The 20,213-nt window shown below is 35.1% G+C and overlaps 1 long non-coding RNA gene across 7 annotated transcripts in view; it reads left to right on the forward strand.

Annotated features, from left to right (window-relative positions):
• The window catches only part of LOC109369748 (uncharacterized), a 110,033-nt gene that overhangs the window by 36,821 nt on the left and 52,999 nt on the right, over positions 1-20,213 (forward strand). For 4 of the 7 annotated variants that reach the window (XR_002119182.3, XR_014887322.1, XR_014887320.1 and 1 more), the window contains exon 3: positions 744-802. This is a non-coding gene — a long non-coding RNA (uncharacterized LOC109369748). Of the gene's footprint in view, positions 1-743; positions 803-17,372; positions 17,454-20,213 lie in introns of all 7 variants that reach the window. The other 3 variants (XR_014887319.1, XR_014887323.1, XR_014887324.1) reach the window with 1 other exon arrangement.

Consider the following 20,213-nt stretch of genomic DNA (forward strand, 5'->3'; position numbering starts at 1 on the left):
CATTAAAAATGAATTCACCATTGGTTCACATAAAAAAATAATATTTGTTCCTGCAAGATTTTTTTATCTGTTCCCATTTTTAGAGAGCTAGGTGGTAGTCAAAGCCTTTGCAAAAATTGGTCAAGAAAAATAAATTTCTGAGATACCAATAATACATTTTCCTCAGTTACAGAAATCAATAGTCCAGGTAGTACTAGATAAGTACAGTAATTACTAGATTGCACAGTAAATCCTCCTTTTTCTTATAAATAAATAAAAATAAAATTTTAGCTATTGGCTACTATGAGCTCTAAATATGGTACTATGCAGTGAAATAGAATCTGAACATTTCAGTGAATTTGGAGACTTTAACCAAGAGTAGTATCATACTTAGGCAAGTTTGAAAGTGGTGTTACTTGATTATCTTTAACTTCTGGTGTGAAAATAAATTTTATGTAAACAGAACTAAAAGTACCAAACAATTTCCCCTAAAGCTCTGTTCAAGCTGCTACTAGCACTGAAATGAATTCTGTTTTAATTCCTAATCTTTCCTCCAAGAGCCAGGATAAAACCTAAATAACTACATAGCGCATTCACCAGTTAAGAAATGGACACAGCTAATTGACCATTTTATTGTCCACAATGAAGTAAACTTCTTGCTTGGTTTCTGCTGTCAAGGCAGTCTCTCCTTGTTCAGCTTCCAAATTCAAGGTTGTTGTTTCCATTGCCAAAGCTCAGTTATTTCCTTCTAATTGCTTTTGCAGTTGATGAGAAGCAGTCAGGAAGTCTAGGATATATGAATATGAAACCACTGGAATACAAGGTAAGCTCTGGGGTATGATAAAGTTTAGAGAAACCAATCTTCAGATGTGCACACTTAGGGTTAACAGTCAGTTTGCATTTTCTTTTCCCACTCTCAGCTATATATTCATTTAAATAGGTCATCTACTGACATAATTCGACTGAAGTTATCACTTAAACCATGCAAGACCTGAGGGAGAATGGATACCCACTATTTTGGAATGTTGTCCAACAAGATGGTTGTGCTTTGTTCAGCCTTTCTCAGAAGAAACTTTTACTGAGAAAGCAGAGAGTAAATGCAGAAAAACAGGTTACCACTTCCTATTTCTCAGCTTTGAACAACAAACAACTGATTTGATCTATTGAAAACAAAGTACTCCTCAGTTATCCAAGTCTTAACTAGTTTCCAGCAGCCATCCATTATCTAATGTTCCGAGCACAAACACAAAACTGCAAACAATAAGCAAAATAACAGAATTCACAGACATATTAATTCTCATAAACAGTTTTTTTTTTTGTCTTGGTGCTTGTCAGTGCTAAAAGAGGGCCTTATCTGGAGGGAAGGATCCTCAGTGCAACAATACAAATACAGTAAAGCAAATGTTTGCTTCATATAGATTTGGGCAATGGTGAAGAGATAATCTTCAATTAAACTGCACAGGAACGTAGATTATTTTCATTTCAGACTGGATATTTACAGCAAACTTTCTAATGACTGAAAAAAATAAAGGAACACAAGAATAACAAAACCACAAACAAACAAAAGAAAAGATTTCACTGAGCAGCTGTTCAGAATATTTGTTTGAAGTCACATATTGATGCTATTCCAATTTGCCATTACATATCAGTAAAAGCATTGTCACTTTCACGGAATTGATAATTGTATCATCTTTTCATTTTTCAAAAATGAGACTTGCTTCTCCTGTATATTATTATCTGTTGTTTGAATTGTTACTTTATTATTTTACTGCTGTTATGTTTGCAAGGACATATAAACTACAAAGAGAGTTTGCGTCTCAAAGTACTATAAGCATGAATGAGCATGTCAGAGAAAAAGAAGGTAGAATCACATAAGTGGAGATACTTCATGTAATACAAATGATGGTCTGAATTTCTGAACACACCTCTTTTCAAAGATTTACTTCATTATCTCCAAAGTACTGATGATTGAATCTAATTTCACTCTTCATTTTCATTCCTCATTCCCACCATGGTCCATCAAATAGAAAAATGTGTTCTTATGTTTCCTTCAGAGTTGACAGCACAGTGTGTGAGGCTATCCTTAAAGTTATCTTATAATCACAGGGAGGTTCCTCCTGACAGAACAATCATGCACAGCTCCATTCCCATTTAGCACATTCCAACTGCACTCTAGTTAATGTATTCTTTTCCTTTTGCATCCTGTATTTGGCAATGCCAGCAGAAATTTATATTCTTGTAGTAGTCCAACCTTTTGTAATGAATCATCTTCAGACAGAAATCTTTCACAATTTGGCACAACCCAGGCAGTCACAGGACTTGGAGCATAAACACAAAAGGTGTAAATGAAGACACAGCAGTTGCCTCCTTTTTCTTTCTTGGATGAAATGTACTTTGCTTCATCATGTTTGTAGATGGACATTCAATCACAGAAACCTCTTTCAGAAATTACGTTTTAAAAACTCTCCTTCAGTTTTGTTTGGATTAACTGGCTCTTATCCTTATTTCAAGGTGCAATGATTCTTCATAAATTTATGTTGTGATTTCTTAAATGTAGAAACTTGCTTCTACTCTTTTGCCAAGGATGCATATCATGTAAAGACATTTTCTCTGTGATAGCATAAAAGTAATGTAATTTCAGGCTGCTCATTTCAGTTTTGCCTCTCAGCCTCCAAACTGATGCTTAAGGAATGATGATATTTATTTCATTGTTCTAAGAAATTATCCATAATTCAGTGATCAAATTCAGTGATTATATTATGTTTTGATCAAAAGCTATGGTATTAAATTCCAACAAAGTGGTTGTTTGGCAAATAAACTCAGTGCACTGCTTTATTCTATCTGATCTGAACCTGCACAAACACCTTTGCTGTAAGCAATCAACAACAAATTTTTCTACTTTGAAATCCTTAGTCTATTCTCTGCCCCAGACTAAACATGGGACACAGCTTCATGATGCTATTGGAAACTCTCAGAGTGAAGTTATTGCCTGGGTGCTTCGTTCAGTGTCCCTTCCATATTGAAGTATAATATTTAAAATCACAAAATTCAAAACCTATAGTCCTACTGCAGATGAGTACATGTTCATGAATTTATTGACAAGGGCTCATTCTTTCAACTTTTGAGCTGAAATTCCTTTTTGGAAGTCTGTGAACCAGTGTGCATCTCTTCAGTTTTGCATTCTTGGCTGCTGGAAATTACTAAATTGAGTGACTCTCTATCACAGAATTCAGAAAGAACTGTCATGTATGTTCTATGAAAAATCATATCTGTCTTATGCCTACAATAACTTGATGGAGCTTTCATTCCCACCTGTGTTTTCATCATCAATATTCAAGAGCCATCTAGTGAACACAGGATGTGTCACCCTCTATTTTTCTGCTATTAAAGATGATATATTTAGCTAGTTGAAGTAAGAGAGGTTCTGTAATACGTAGTTATGTGCATATAGGGCATCTTCATGAGGTAAGAGGAATGCGTAATATCTAGCATTATAGACATTAAGTGTGATTTCAGGCTATGACAGTACAAGAAAATCATAAAAGTAGTGATCAAGTGCTCTCCATGTGATTTTGAAATGGAAATAGAACCACAAATGAAAGCGCCATATAGTATTTGTCTGCAGCTATAGATATCTCAGCAGTAAAAAAGCAGGCTTTGCCAAGGTCCATGAAAATAGGCCACATTGGCTCTAAAAACCTGAAAGAGAAGTCCAGATAAATATAGAGCTCTGTATTAGTCTCTGTTCACAGTCAGTATAAATTCAGTTTTTCAGGTTTTATTTTTATAGCACACAGGATCTTAACCAATGGAAACTTTCTCTAGTTTCACAAAGGCATCTGAACTGTGACAACTCTGTTATCTGAGTGTGATTTCCTATCTCAGATGGTCTTTAAATACTAAAATAATGTGCATATGGTGTTCCATTGATCAAAATAAAATATTTATCAGATACTATATGGTACAGAAATAAAAATGAAGGAGAACTGAGCAAAATAAATAAATAAATAAATAAATAAATCCAGCAGCACAAATCATATTTTAAAATGCTCAGTTAGTGTGAAATAATGGTTGAATACACTGTGTTGTCCAGTACTCAATTCTGCTGCAAGTTTCAAGTGCATCCACTGGAGGAATAGAGTCCTTTCCATTGCATGCTGCAAATAATGTTTTCACTAGCTCCAGGACAGAGAAACAGTATTTCACACGCAATTCTAAGTCAGAACACATCTGAGATGGTTGTGTGGCTCATCCTGAAAAGAGCTAGTGTCTTTTTGCTATTAAGTGGTCTGCTTTTTCTGCAGTATAATTAATATCCATGCCATCTCTTAGCAGTTGAATGGCAGTATGCCCATTGCTTATTCCATTTTTTTGGGTACCAGATTTTGATACATTTCTGACAGCCAGTGTTAATATGGATAACAGGACATCACACCATCTGTACAGAACTCAGATTTTTATCTGCAAAATCAGTTTGTTGTACAGCTGATTGTTGCCATTTTTTATGTCTAGGATTTTCATATTTCAGCTTTAGCTACGGATACACAAGAAACAGGTATATTATACTGAAAAAAGCAGATGAGCAGTTATTCACTGGATGCAATTTTGTGTTCAAGAAAAGACTTTTCTACCCAGCTCAGCCACCAGTCCTCTGAAACATCTGCTTTCTAGTGATATTGTCAGCTCAACTCCTCCAGATAGAAAATATCATCTAGATTCTATAAGGTTTGGCAGCATTTTTCTGTTTTATCCCTGGAAAATGTTGTTCAGAAGACCATTATGATTTTTCTTCTTTATTAGAAATTATTTCTCAAATTCAAAATATGTTACCAGCAAAATTCAGTGTATACTATAACCCTTTATATAGGTTAAATCATTAACAACTGTTTACATGGGTGAATCGTGATAGGACAAGGTGGAATGGTTTTAAATGAAGGTGGGAGATTTAGGTTGAATAATAGGAGGAAGTTTTTCACTCAGAGCGTGGTGAGATGCTAGAACAGGCTTCCCAAGGAGGTTGTGGATGCCCCATCCCTGGAGGCATTCAAGGCCAGGCTGGATGTGGCTCTGGGCAGCCTGGTCTGGTGGTTGGTGACCCTGCATATAGCACGGGGGTTGAAACTACATGACCATGTAGTCCTTTTCAACCCAGGCCCCTCTACGATTCTATGACTCTTTGATTTAACAGTGATAATATGTATATATCTTGCTCTTCTCCTTTTCCTTACATTTTTAAATTTAAATTTACAGAGACTGTAAACTAAGAACTGTGACTAAGTTCTGATTTTGAAGACTCAGAGGGATAAAATTCTCAGTAAGATTGTCTGAGCAGTATTGGCAATCGCTTGGCACCAGAGAAAACAATAACCAGTCTGTTTTAGTGTATGAATTACCCAGATACACTAATGTAGTATTTTTCCTACCCATCAGTAGGTTATCCCACCTTGTTAATGCCTTTCATTTAGCGTAAGCACAGAAATAATAAAGAACTTGTGCAGCCGGATTGTCATTTACCTTGGATAATCATACATGAAAGATAAAGAGTTTGCCACAAATAGACTCACTCTTTGGAATGGAGCTTGGAGAAGAGGAACTAAATTTCCTTGAACCAAGACTATGAACTCTGTATTCCTGTTACTGCCATATACTAAAAGGTAAATGAACACTTACCATTTAGACTTTTACATATGCTTCATGTTACTTTTATTCTGACAGCAACAATCTTAGCTGTGTATCTTAGCTGGGTGGCAGAAGTGCTGTTACTCTTCAGTCTGTTTCAGAAAACTGATAAAAGCAAGTGAGCTGTACCCTGTGGCAGAAAGTTTTCTTCCTCTTATTAACAGGATTCTTGCTACAGTTTCTTGACTATCCCACAGCCTGTATGCTATAAGCACTCCTCCCACCTTTCCTGAAGTGTAGGAGGAGGACCCTATTGCTACAATTAGTTTCACTGTCACCATCATTTTCTCCCTGGCTGGCATTGTCAAGGAATTTGGAGAATTTCATGCTTTTTTGTTTGTTTGTTTTGTTTTGTTTTGTTTTGTTTTGTTTTGTTTCAGGCCATTCTGTCAACTCAGAACAGACAGATACCTACAGTTTCATCACTGCCAGCAGTGCACTGCTGGGTTGGCATTTACTGATCAAAAGAAACTTTGCCCGAAGAATTTTCTCTGTCCAAAGATAAAAGGGTTACAATACTTCCATGGTAAATTTGTCTGAACATGTTCAGTTACTGCTCTTCAGCCATGAAATAAGAAACAGTTTGTAGAGCTCACATTCCCAAACAAATTGTACTGTGGGAAAAGCCAGATGCTCAAATGTAGTTTAGTAGCATGTCTTTATAGTAGACGTCACAACAGCTAGAATATATTTTTCAGTTTCCCTAGACTGAACTAGTTTCTGCAGCTATTTATCACTTATTGGTCGAGTGCAGTCTCTTCCCTAGAGTGCCTGAGTAAAAAGCCTACAAATGTAGAGTTTGCTTGCACAGTTGGCTTGGTGGGTCTACAAGGGACCCTCGTTAAATACTAATGCAGCTTTTGCTGTGAGAATTTGGAAATCTTCAGCTGAGAGTCAATTTCTGGAGGCAGTGAGAGCTTCTTTTACTGAATTCAAAAGGATTTTGAAAGCCTAGGGGTTGGTATAGCTCATATGGAGACATGGTTCTTAAACCAAGAAGGTTTATTTCCACGTTTAGTATTTGCAACAATTTCAACACATCTGAGGATTGTCTTTTGTTATCTTAGTGATAGGGCTTTGTTGGAGACTCCCAGCTCCCCTTCTGAAAATCCCATTGGTAGGAAACTGAATCAGACATTCATTTCAGGAAGGATTTGGGGGAACGAGCACCTGTCACTCTGCCTCACTATTGTGACTAAAGGGAGCTTTTCTCCTTCAGTATTTTCACATAAGATATATAAGCTCTTGGGTTCACAGCCTTTGAACCTCAGCAATAAGACCAACTGCCTGAGTCATTTAAAACCCACAGCAGAAACAGTATAACCTTCTGCTATTCCATTTAAGCTTTATTTCAGCACACCACATTTTCAGGTAAACCAGTGGTAAAACAAAGTTCATAATTAGTTTTTCTTTTACATCACTTTGATTTTGAGATTCTTCATTCCCCCATTTAAATATTTTAAGAGGTCCTCAGTGCCCACATCTAAGTAAGAGCCCTTGTATGATTGTTTAATATATCTGTCTGTAAAACAGAAGATTGGCTGCTTACAAAAAGTTCATCCGAAAATAGAACCATAATGAGTAGCACAGTTATCGGTGCAACTGCTGCCTAATATCGTAGCAATCTAATTCATATATTTTAACACATTCATAAAGACCTAAAGAGGATCCATTAAGTTTTAAACAGAGCTGTGATAACTATAACTGGGTAAATTCAAACACTTTCCTGATATGTGACCCCTTGACTCTATGATCATATTTAATTTCTTAAAGTATTTCAGGAGATCTAGAAGCTGTCTCCATGTGCACAATCAGTAGATACAAAAGTTGATTCTATAATCTGCCTTTCTAACCTTGTTCCCAGCTTTTCCCAAGTTTTGCTTGTTTTTTTTTTTACCTTCCATCTTCTTGTGTTTAGTTGGCAGATGCATTAAACATGAGGACTAACCAACACAGTCATGTTGATACTGATATTCTCACAAGTATTTTTCTGAGATGCAATTACTTTTATACATATGGTACATACTTGCATGTATCTTGTTCATTTGTACTGAGAAAAATGATGGAAAATAATTTAATTCTTGTCATAATCAGAAACTGAATCAGTACTAGTACTTAAAACATTCTGGTCACAAAGACATATGATGTATCTTACTAAACCCTTCTGTTCCTGCTATTTTTACCTAAAATATAGAAACATATTTCAAGACTTGAATTCTGTCATATTGATGACACCAAATTTCAGCCCTTTGGTGTGTATCGTGTCAGAGGATCTTAAGCCATTTCAGCTGACACACTTATTCAGATGACTGCAACTGACATGCCTTTATCTCCTCTACCTTCTCTTCCCTGTTTAGAAAGAATACATTGCCTTGAAAAATAATACAATACTATTAAATCATGAGAGAATAAGTTCTAAAATCTGGCTGCTGAATGATGATGAACCATTAAGAAAAGAAAGAAATATTCATCCAAACATCAATCACATTTAGGTTAACCCAGGATCAATTTCTAGAACTGTAAACGCTGTATTTCCACAGCTGAAAAATCATGTTTATCTTCTGGGGCAAGCTAAACTTGGATTGCAGCAGCATTTGTTTGAAAATCTCCATGACCTTTTCTCCAATCAGTAGCAATTTCCCAAACTGCAGGTGTTTGGCTCAGACTATCTTTTTTTATTATTTCTGCTCTATTCTTGCCACAATTAATTTAGATAATTACTCTTGCTTCCACTGTCCCACACAATGTATTATTAATTTTCAGCTCACCCTTGCAAATTTGCAGGTGCTGGTAGGACTAAAAACTGTAAAGTAGGCCCAATGCCTATGACAGCTTACTTGCTACTCATGAAGAGCACAAACTATGCACACGTGCCAAGGACACAGGCTGTAAATATCCATCAACTACCACTGAAAAGAGCATGTCAGCAGGTTCTTCCACATCAGGTCCTGTCTAAAAGTAGACCAGGATCTAGACAGATGCTTTTATGTTCTTTAGCACAGACTTGTAACTTAATACAGTATGTGTTTTAGGACACTTGTACATAACTATTTTAGGTACATTATAGTATTATTTCAAGTAGCAGATATAGGTTAAGAAATACAGTACATAAACTTTTACTTCACTCTGCATAGAACCCTCCAACTTTTTTGGAGATTGGAGTATAATCCTTTGGCAAAGTATGCCTGTAACTGGATATTTTCTTCTATTTACATTATGCTTTTCTACTGAATATTATGTTATTTTACGTCTATAGAACTCAGACTACGCTAAAAAATGAGCATATAAGTCTCTGTAAGTCTCTAGCTGACTGTAACTATTGTATCTGCTTTCCTTGTGAGTATCCTTGGCATAATGCTTCCTGAAGGACGCATTCCATCCTGAAGGGTGAAGCAAACAATAGAAGCCATAAGGCTTCCCAAAGAACTCCCAAAGAACATTTTCAGGTTTTGTGGAACAAAGTTTGCATTTTGTTGACCATATAACCAGTAAAATAAATGCCTTCAAGCACTGATTAGCAGTAATGCTCATGAACAGAGTTTACTCTGACATGTGATTTGCTAAAGAACAGGAAACTGTTATTCCCATTTCTTTTGCAAAATCGTTCTTTAATGACCCAGAAAGGGCCATATTTGACACCAAGCACCTTGATTAAAGCCGACTACCCCCTTTGCTCTCTAATGTCTTGTAATTAGTAGTTTCCAAAAATGCAATTTTAGAAGCAGAGCACTACTTTTCACCATTTTTCAGAGTTAGTACAATACCTGTAGAAGTTGTATACTAGTTCTTAAACAAACTAGATCTTTCAGTGTTCAAGGTCTTTCTCCAGAGAGGTAGCGTCTGTGTCTGTGGAGATTTTTCCTACAGAAGAAAGGAATTATTTTTGAATCCTTTGTATTCAAAATCAAAAGTGTCCAAGTCTTAAGATCCGGAATGACTTCATTTTTTAATTAGACATTACCCACCAGAGAGAAAGCTTTCCTTGGAAACATAGTCCAGTTTGTTGTTTTCCCATCAGGGTGCCTCAGAACTAGTGAAGTGAGGGAGGTCCTAATTACAGAGCACAGTGACAAAATATCACTCTTCAAGGCAATGCAGAGGGATGAAAAGGTTAGAATGACCTTTTCATCCCTTTCCTGCATCAGTCTCAGATAACCTCCAAAAATGAGAGTTGAAGTCTGCTCTGCTTCCAAGTGGGACCAAACTGGAGGAAAGCAGCAACCTTAAATGACCTTTTGTTGAGAAAGAGAAAGGTTATCAAACCAAAAGATGAGGCTTTATTTACTCTGAGGTTTGAAACAAAACACATGTAATTGGTTCAAATGGCGCTTACCTCTAGATTGTCTCCACAGTTTACTTAAGGTTCCTTTGATCAGCTCAAGTACTTAACTTTACGTTTACAATGTAGAGTGTTTAATTTGTTGAGAGTTTTTATTTGTGTAGCTAATATTTCATTACAAATAAAATCACTTTTGGTACCTCGTGGCAGCACTTCAAATATATTTTAGCACTAAAATCCTGCCCGTCTCAAGTTTTGATTGGTACAGTATCCTGACCATTTTTGAAGAAGACAGAATTTAAGTAATTAAATAAATAAAATAAATAAATAAATAAAATAAAAATAAAATAAAAATATTGAAGTCTTTACTGCTTTTACATCCAACAGAAGCATTCCCTCAATGTGCCATCTTCAATAGAGATTACAATTGCATTTACAAAAACTCAGACCAGAATGATAATTAAGAAGATGCAATAAAGCTGAAAAAATACTTTGTATTTACTACATAATTATCAGTGTAGCAAATTGTGTGATAGCAAGTGAGTTTGTGAATTATTTCATTTGTGGAGTTTACCAAATAATTAATACAAACTAATATTTCCGTACCTTGTTTTTTGCCTCTCTTTAGGTAACATGCAAGATTTCAATATGTTCATTTTCATACCTGTTTTTCTGACATATTATCATTAATTAGCAGCCACATGAATTTCAAATGGCAGACTGAGAACTAACATGAAAATATGCTCTGTGTAAAAGACGTTCTCCCTCAATGAAAAAACATCTAAGGTATCATATTCAAGAAAAGGGTGCTTGCTAATTCAGCCTTATCAGAACTGTTCATAAGTTCCTGTCTATGTGAGATACAGCTGAAACTTTTATAATTTTTTGTAGCTTAAATTTTCTAATAGCTATAATTAGGAAATAGTTTTTACTATATCATTTATTTATTAAATATACCTGATCCTAAGAAATGCCAGGGAAGCTTGTTACATGGATAATAGTGTTAAACTCAAAATAATTAAAGCTGATAGGGACCTATTAGTATTCACTTTCTAGTGAGACAGTATTTACTCTTATCCTAAGGGCTTCCTAATTCATTTTCTGCATAATATTTTTGATCTGTGGTCTTGCCACTTGGGAACAAGTCTGAGCAGCCAGCTAAGAACACCTCTTATCAAAAGACTCACATCATGTGGCAGCAGAGCTGATTATTTTTTCCTGTTCCTTCTACTGCTTAGAAAAAATGTGATGCGTTACGTAAAGGATCCACCTCTTCAAGTTTCAACAAACAATCTTCAGTATAAGAATAACTCACAGAATAAATTTTCCATTACTATTTCTAGTTCTTGATATTTGCTTCAGGAACTTGTCAGCAACAGTATGGGAAAAAACAATCGACCTTACTGCATATATATTTCTTGATAATACCTTCCAGTAGAGACACTTCAGATGGCCAGTGTTTCTGAAAATAAATAATTTAAACCTTGATCCTGTCCAGATTCACAGAAAAGAAAAAGAAACTGTACAACTAAAGGAATATTTCCCATCACAAACTGAAAACATGAGACCTGTGGCAATATCTTGGGGACTGACTGCAACCAAATGCAACAGGAGTTTGAAACTGTCTTTGAGAAAAATTACTTAAACCATCCTGTAGAGCTGGTGCACTAGCAAGCTGTTCTGAGACACTCCTCCACAAAAGTGAATGGACATCAGCACCTCGCTGTTACAGCTGGCTCTTAGCCAGGGGATCTGCAGTGCCATGAGAGTGCCATCTCTCAGAGAATGTAACCCTGGCTGCTGCCCAAGGAGCATCATCTTCTTTCATGCCACAGGCTGAAATTATGCTCTGAACAGCACAAGGACTGGGTGACTAGATGAGTTACGCCCATGTTCACTCCAGGAGCTTGAATAGATGCAATGATACAATGCCTTTTTGATAAATGTTTGTCAGGTGTCATTCCTGAGAAAATCTGTTGCACCTATAAGGAAATTGGCTTCTCCCTGGTGTAATGTCCATAGGCTGGGTAGACTGGAGTATCGTTACCCCTGCTTCCCAAAAAAAAGTCATTCTAGTGCCAAACATAACAAAAAGTGATGCTTATGGTACATAACTGAACAAGAGGGGAAACCTAACTATCTTTTCAGCTATCTTATGGATTAACTACAACTCATATTTGAAATCTACTTTTTAAAAACCTTGGTTTTTATATATATTTCTCAAATTAGTCATTTTTTTTCTGTTCAAGAGTGAATTCTTAAATCAGATTTTCTTTGGAAAAACATGTGCATGCTAATGAATTTTTTGTTTCTGGGTATTATTCATGTCCAATCAGACACAAGGATATTTTGCACTCCTATTCTATTGCATGGATATAAGATTGTCTGCTGCAAGCTTTTTCACAATGAAGATAAAAAATGCCTGGTCCATATTAGTTGGCACATTGCTATTCATTCACTCACCAATCTAGAAATTCTACTTGTAGCAACATCACAGAATCACAGAATCACAGAATGACAGAATCACAGAATTGTAGGGGTTGGAAGGGACCTCTAGAGATCATCGAGACCAACCCCCCTGCCAAAGCAGGTTCCCTACACCAGGTCGCACAGGTAGGCATTGGCTTTTACAAAAATTTTCATAGGAAAAAAAACAAAACTGAAGTCATATTTAGGGGCTTACCTCTCAGATTTTTCATACAGTTAAATGTCACACCGGTCACACTTAGAAGTTTGCCTAAGAAAAATCATTAACCACAGAAAACTTTCTGAGCTCTCCATGTCTCACTTATAATCTCTATTCAGCAGATCTGTTTCTTCAGACAAGAATAAAAAAGGTAATCATACAGAAATCCAAGTCTAAACAATGCTACTCAAGGACATGGTACAGGACAAACAGTGAATTGTGAATCCCTACATAAATTTTACATATACACTCAAGTCTAAAACATTGAAGACATTGTCTTTAATCTTTCCAATAACATAGGTGAACCTGTTTGTGAAGAGGTACACAGCTTTCATAAAAATGTGTGTAAAGTCTCTACAGAGTCCGTCAGAGCTGACAACACAGATAAGTGAAGAAGGCATAAGAACACAATCATGGTTATAGTAATTCAGATGAAGGATCCATACAAGCTAGTATTCATTTTCTAGCAGTAGTCATAACTGAACACAAAAAACATAAAAAATACAATGTGAGAACTAAAGTCGTAACTGTTTTTCGTTTACTTGCTTATCAATGAACAACTGTGAGAAGGAAAGCACCTCAGCAACTTTCTTGCCATGGATGTTTCCATAACTTCTAAGTGGTCCTTTATTTCCTTATAGAGATACTAAATGTATGCACTATATATTTTTATCTGCTATACTCATTTGATTGTGGATTATGGGACATAAAGTCTGGGACAAGTGATTGCGGTACAGGAGGTGGATACTTTGCTTCTCTTGGTGAATCTTCATCAAACTGAATCTCTTTCCTCATTACTAAGATACTTTATCTGTTGAGTAGATATATTGTTAATGAGACATCTTTTCCTCATTTCATGCTGAGGTTAGTATCACCTGCTCCTACATGATGCTGACAGTAGCAGCACTCTTATTTGCATTACACTCTTTAAGCTTGGATGTAATACTTAGCTTTACCTGAATAGTGCATTATTTTCTTGTTCAATTAGTGAGTGCAAAACACAGCAATTCTGAGCCTTTCACAAACTTAATTAAAAAAAAAAATAAGGTTGGATTTTTCCTCCATAGATGTGATTCTTCTTCCAAGAGTTCCTGATTGAAGTATTAAAAAAAAAAAAAAAAATCACTTCCAAAATCTTCAGTTCATTTTCTAATATATTATGCTGCAAATGCCAAAGACTTGCTTTTACCACTGGATAATCATTTTTTTATTTAAAGGATTGATGTGTTCCCTCTAATTTTTTTTTCTCCATGGAGATTAAATAGAGACAGCTGATTGAAACACAATACAACGAAAAATTATGCATTGTATATTATGTGGTGTATTTTAGCCTTTTATTATAATGTTTGTTCATGACAATGTGCTTTTATATTCTCTGGTTTATTCTAAGTGTAATCTTTGTTAGAGCAATATGCGATACCTTTTAATGTATTTTCTCCAGTAAAAATGTCATTGCAACTTGAAAACAGTAGCTACAATAGTCTCAAGGCTTCTTTAAAATTCTAGTACTTTCTCATTCATAATCAAATTTAAAAAAAAAAAAATCTGCACACTAACTTCAGTTTTGAAACTATTCTCAGAAAGGTCTGCAGAGAGGAAAATCAGTCGTTGCTACATTACAACAGAGTTTGTGATTATAGGCTGCAAAGCTGACTTGAAAGTAATCACCTAGAACTTTCAGAAATAGAGAGGTGAACATGCATAACTTATTCCCCAGGCTGTTCTAGCTGCACTTGTTGTATATTAGACTCTGTATGATTTCCCATTTATTTAATCTAAAAACTGTTCTTCCCTGTAGTTGTGAAGTGGTGTCTCCTGCATATAAGAGTTTTGTATTTGCCAGTTAGGAAAGAGTTTGCTTGTTTAACCAAGTAATATTTTTAAGCTGGAATTTTGTCAGTCAGCATCTCATTAACACATACACAACAAGCTCAGTAGTATACTAGGACAAAAACATGAAGACATTAATTGGTGCTGTTCTTATATCATTAGCCACTTTCTTTGAGACTTACTTTCTGTAAGCCAGTATTATATTCCCACCAAGAGGCATGACAAGATAAAATCTATGTTGCTATTAAAATTGTCAGACTAAATCAAGACACAGGTCTAACATTAATGCTCAGTAGCAAGATAGCATAACAGTTGCTAACCTACTTGTGAGATGTACTGACAATTTTGTGACCTACCCTATAAAATGGCAAAGGCAGCTACTTAAATGCTTCACGTGAATGGTATTTCTCAGAACATCAGACAACAGATAGAACTTGGGTAATTTCTTCATTTTCATTGTCAAGATATTATCCTACTTTAATATAAATTTCTGATAATGCTTTCTTACTTTTAACTACACCAAGAAATCCTGAAGTGTTAATTAAACCATTGTATTTCATTCATGGAATAATCTTATAAATTCTTCAAGCAAAAATCCTTCAAATCATTACAGGATGAGACGAGATTTCCTTCACTTGTGAACTTCCCTTGTCTTTATCAAAAAGCACAATACAATGTTCACCTGGAAACATTGCTCCATATCCTGGTATTCCATGTACTCAGTCTCATGTTTTGGTTTGAAAACTTTGCCCTGTTATTCTCTTATGTTCTTGGGAAACAAGCAAATCTGTTTTCTTCAAAACTTCTGTTTTTTAAGAAACAACTAATGTAAATGATAGGTACCCAGCTTGTCAGGTTACTGCAGCTATTCTGAAAAAAGACAGTCAACGCTACATTTATTCTCAGAAACAGAGGACTGAGCTCTTGATCAAAACTTGGAAATATTACAAAAGTACCTCAAAGCACTTTTTCTCTTAGAGGAAACTTAAATATATAGCTGACATTGATTTCTAACTCCAGCAATCTTTTCTATTTGAGATAACAGTTAGCCATGGAAATAAATGACCAAGTCAACTACAGCCTATCTACAGAGGGCTACTTTTAGACAGGGACTGCTACTTTGGTTTTATAGATCCCATTTGCCTGGGGGCATAAGTTTTAATTGCTACAGGAGCAAACAAATCTTTACATACTTCTTGGCATTTGCAACTATGCTAATGAAATGCTTTTAAAGTTTGTCGGAAACTGATTCCCCTCTCATGTACAAAGGGTTGCTTGTCATGCTGCTACTTCTTCCCACTTATACCTCCTTTTAGTAAGACAACTGACACTGCAAGATTGCTGTTATAATTAACAATCTGCAAAATTGAATGATGCATTTCTCACCATACAACTGATTATATCCTCTTGTCTACTAACTTTCAGAGAAACCAAACATCAAACATGGAAGTGTAATGACGAATAACTAACACTTAATTTTAGAGATTATTTTATCATAGATCTCATCTTGTTTTTTTATTTCCTTTTCTGGCTTTCATTCCTCTCCGTTTTGGTTAGAATTCTACTTCTTAACCATATTCTTACAGTCTTTGTAATTTTTTTAGTTCTCTTCTAAGTTACAGTTGTCTGAAAACCTAATAAGATATTATCTTTCTGAAATCTTGCCACCTTAATTTATTTTTCATCCAAAGAGGCTCAGAGCTAAGAGAACTTGCCATTCGATTTGCCTGTGTCTGAGGTAACAGGGGCCAAAGGTGGTGAGCTCATCTTGTTTTGCAAGTGGGTTTTTTTGTGTCCACTGCACAACCTGACCTACCTTAAATTTTCTTCATTACTTATCTGGTTATAAATCATTTTAATCATATCAAAGAAGAAGTTTTGATTCAGAAAAATCTTTGGTGGGTAATTGGAATGTGTTAAGTTGCCCTAGTTCTGTTTAGATCTTTTTATTAATAATTATGAGGCTGGTTTTTTTTTTTTTTTTTTTTTCCCCCAATAAAATTGAAGTTGTGATTTATTATCAATAGTATGCTTGGAATTGCTTCCCTCTTCTTTCAGTTGGTTATATCTATTACAGAATTCTTATTTATAGGTACCATATTTGAGGTGATTTAAATATATTAATAAATAACATTGATAGTGCTGGGTGCTGGTACTCCTGTAACATTTAGCAACAAGCCCATCAGTTATATTTTTAGACTAGCAAGTACAAAATTAATAAATCCATTTGATTGAAAAATAGCAGCTTGAGTGAGATACTAGACAAATAGCCAAACAGTTTTAAGACATTTGCATTAACAGCAAAGTCTTTCTGTATTACCTAATACTATCAAAGATCTTAAACTAAATTAGAAGCCAGGCATATTTTAAAAATACGTTAACTTGCAGGTGACTTTCACTGTCTGAAATCTTTAAGTGGTTCCAAATAGATTTTCTATCCATTTCTGGGCAGGCTTTCAACTATCATCTTCACTATATGATTTTCCTGTATTCCTCAGATATGGAAGATTGCATTTATTCAGAGGTAATCTTTTCAAAGATTCAGTTCACCAGGCTGATTTTACAAACTTAGACATGGATAGGTATGTACTGTGTGAGGTACTAACTGCCAATCAGCTATGAGCTAATGGATTTCACCGTTTCCAGTTTAATTAAGTATTGTAGGTGTACAGAATTAAGTAATATATTAATAATGAATATTAATGAACTAAGGCCTTCACAGTTTTTAATTTAGCAAGATTATCTCAAAAAATCTTTAAGTATTAACACAAAAACTTGAATGGAAAATAGCCATGAAGGTACCCTTTCAGCTATGCTAGAATACATTCTACCTCTCTCTCAATTTGTTGATATAACTGCAAAGAGATTTCAGAATCACTTCATATTATGTTGAGTAGTTATGCTTTTCATTTGGTTCAGCCCTTGACAGATTTTCCTGTACCAAGAGCACAACTGTTCATCAACATGAGGGACCCTTGCGAGCACAAAACAATTCATCTGGTAGGTTGCACTGTCAACACTGAATAAAATGAAGGCCAGGTACCTCATACCGGTTTTCAGGAAACAGTGTTTGTAAGTCCATAGATAAGGGCTGTTGATTAGTAGTGACTAATTCTCGTCATCCATCCTTCAAACCACAACCTACAGTTTTTTAAAGAAAGTCTTGAACAGCTAGCAGAGAAACGTGTGTGCATATGTTTGTATTGTGAGAGGAGGAGGGAAAAGGTAGAGAATCAGTATTGTAAAAAAACAGAAAGAATAATTAGAAGCAGCACTATAAAAACAAGATTTTTTATTTATATCCTTGCTTACAGCACCTTCTGTACAAAAAGTCAAAAAGCATGCAGGGCTTTTCTGAAAGTTTACAAGTTTTCTAAAAGGTCACCTTCTCAAAGTTGTTCCACAGCTCTCTGAAGCATGAAAAGCATAGAACATAAAGGCTATAATATGAAGGTAATACTGTAAGGGGAAAAGTACAGAATGATCTTTTAAAGTGGTCTGGTTAGACTAGATTCACTGAACTAAAGGAAGGCTTTTATTCAGAAATGGGCTGATACAAAGATACTTAAGTGAAGATTTTGTACGTAGGGCTCTGAGGAGAACTCTTTGTTCCTTATTGTCTAGGAATTCAAATATGAGTATTTGATCAACTAATTTTATAAATGGATACTGCCTTCAGATGTTAGAGTAATTAAGTTAGTTTTCCGGAAGCACAAATATGAAATTCAAATAGATTTAGTCCTCACTTCTTAAAGACACATAAGTGAGGCGATACACTTACCTTAATATGGAGAAGACAAGATACATTTAGAAAGATCTACTTATTTGTACTGCAGTTAACATACCTATAGTTTCTACTTTCCCGAAAGAATGAATGGTGGTGGAGAATATAATGAATATTAATGCAAAAAGAACATGGTATTCAGAAGGAAAGATTAAAGAAGAATAATTCAATGAAATTCTAGATCTCTATAGATGAGAGTTGTTTCCTCAAAGCAGGGATATAACTGGAGCAATAGCAAAACCTTTCTATCTTCAAGCTGCCAAGAATCATGCATCTATTGATAGATGCTGGCAATAAAATAAGGAAAGATAACTATTTGTACATGCATAACACTGAGAGTCCAATTTGGAGATGAGAAATTAATAAAGATTTGGCAAATTGAATCAACCTAAAGGGATATTCACTTGAGTAAAGTTGGGTAAACAGTTTTTACTCTGAAAACAAGCCAAAAGTTAAAGGGACATGGAAAGGAAGTGGTGAAAGACTGGGTTGGCACATAATAATCACTTTCTGAAAAGTAGAGTTGGCTTAACCACAAAACCAACAGACATGGTTCACATAAAGATCCTTCGGGAAGAAGCTGTAAAAGCAACACGAGTTTATGAATATGCAGACAGGTTGTCTGATTTAAACAGTCTAATGTTTCAATATTTTAGTAAGATGAATACATTGGGTGGCCTTGAGGTAGAATGCCAATGGAAAAGTTCAGAAAAAAAGTTGATAACCATAAGGGCTAATTCTTCATAAAGCACATGTAATCCCTAAGCAGCAAATTCAGAAATTCAGTCCTTGTAGTCTTGTGACAATTTATGTGCATTGATTAGGATCTTGACTGGCGATTGCAATTAAAGGAGAGATAGAACACCAGAAACAGAATTTCGCTTACAGCTTTTTAAGATATCCTTTCTGCTGCATTCTTAAGTTGATTTCAGTGCTTTCACTTGTCATCTGTCCTCCAGATCAAATTGTGCAGGAGTGGAATGTTCAACATCTTATTTTAAAATGGAATAAAATACTTACATGATGTCCTTAAATGACTCAAAACTGCAGTGGAAAACTAGTGGCCATTATTTCCTTCTGTGCATTTTTGAGTCACATAACAAACTTCTGAATACATGTAAAAGGTGATAAAACTGCTTTTTGAGATCAAATAGTTGATTTCTTAACAGATGCAGAAAAGGAAAAGAAATACTTAGCAGAATCTGTTAAATTTTACTAACTGGATCAAAATATCCTGTCTCCATTGTCTAAACAATAGATCTTGAAAAAGTGGCAAAAAAAAAAAAAAAAAAAAAAAAAAAAGAAGGAAGAAGAAAGATGTAAGTATAGTTCAAGGGACAATATTTATGTGTTAATGTAAAAGACAAAATAGGAGTGGAAGTTGTGTGTCAGGGTCCTGATTCACCAGTAGTTATAACTGGAGATACACAAGGCATTTCTTCCACTCTCATCTAGGAAACCTTAATGAAACCTATTTGGTTCTGCTATCACAAAACTTGAAGTGAGCACTTATTAGAAATATGCAATTTTAAATAGTTTTGGATATGAAAAACTTGTATTAAATTGTATCTTTAAGGAAAAAAAGTGGATACTATGAAAATCAGGAGCAATATACATGGAAACCTGAGCATAGAAATGAAATTAATCTAGTGAGCATAGACTTTTCTTGAAACTGTTTGAATGAAAACTGGTTCTTTATTTTAGTGTACATCTTTTGTATGTGGGATAGGAAGAAAACCCTAGAAATAATTAGAGTTTACTAGGTCTGTCAAAACTGTCAGCAAAGTGAGATCATTCAAATCCTTCCCTGTTGATGATTTAGATGTATGAATGCAAGGGATGTACTGATAAGGAATTTAAAATAAAAAAGTAGCACACATGCACACACACACACACACAAAAAAAAAAACAAACAAAACAAACTACAGCAATAGATTTTCTAGAATAAAATTACTCTAATGTGATAGTACAACTTA

Source organism: Meleagris gallopavo, chromosome 1 (assembly GCF_905368555.1).
Source record: "Meleagris gallopavo chromosome 1, MGAL_WU_HG_1.1, whole genome shotgun sequence".
Classification (NCBI taxonomy): domain Eukaryota; kingdom Metazoa; phylum Chordata; class Aves; order Galliformes; family Phasianidae; genus Meleagris; species Meleagris gallopavo.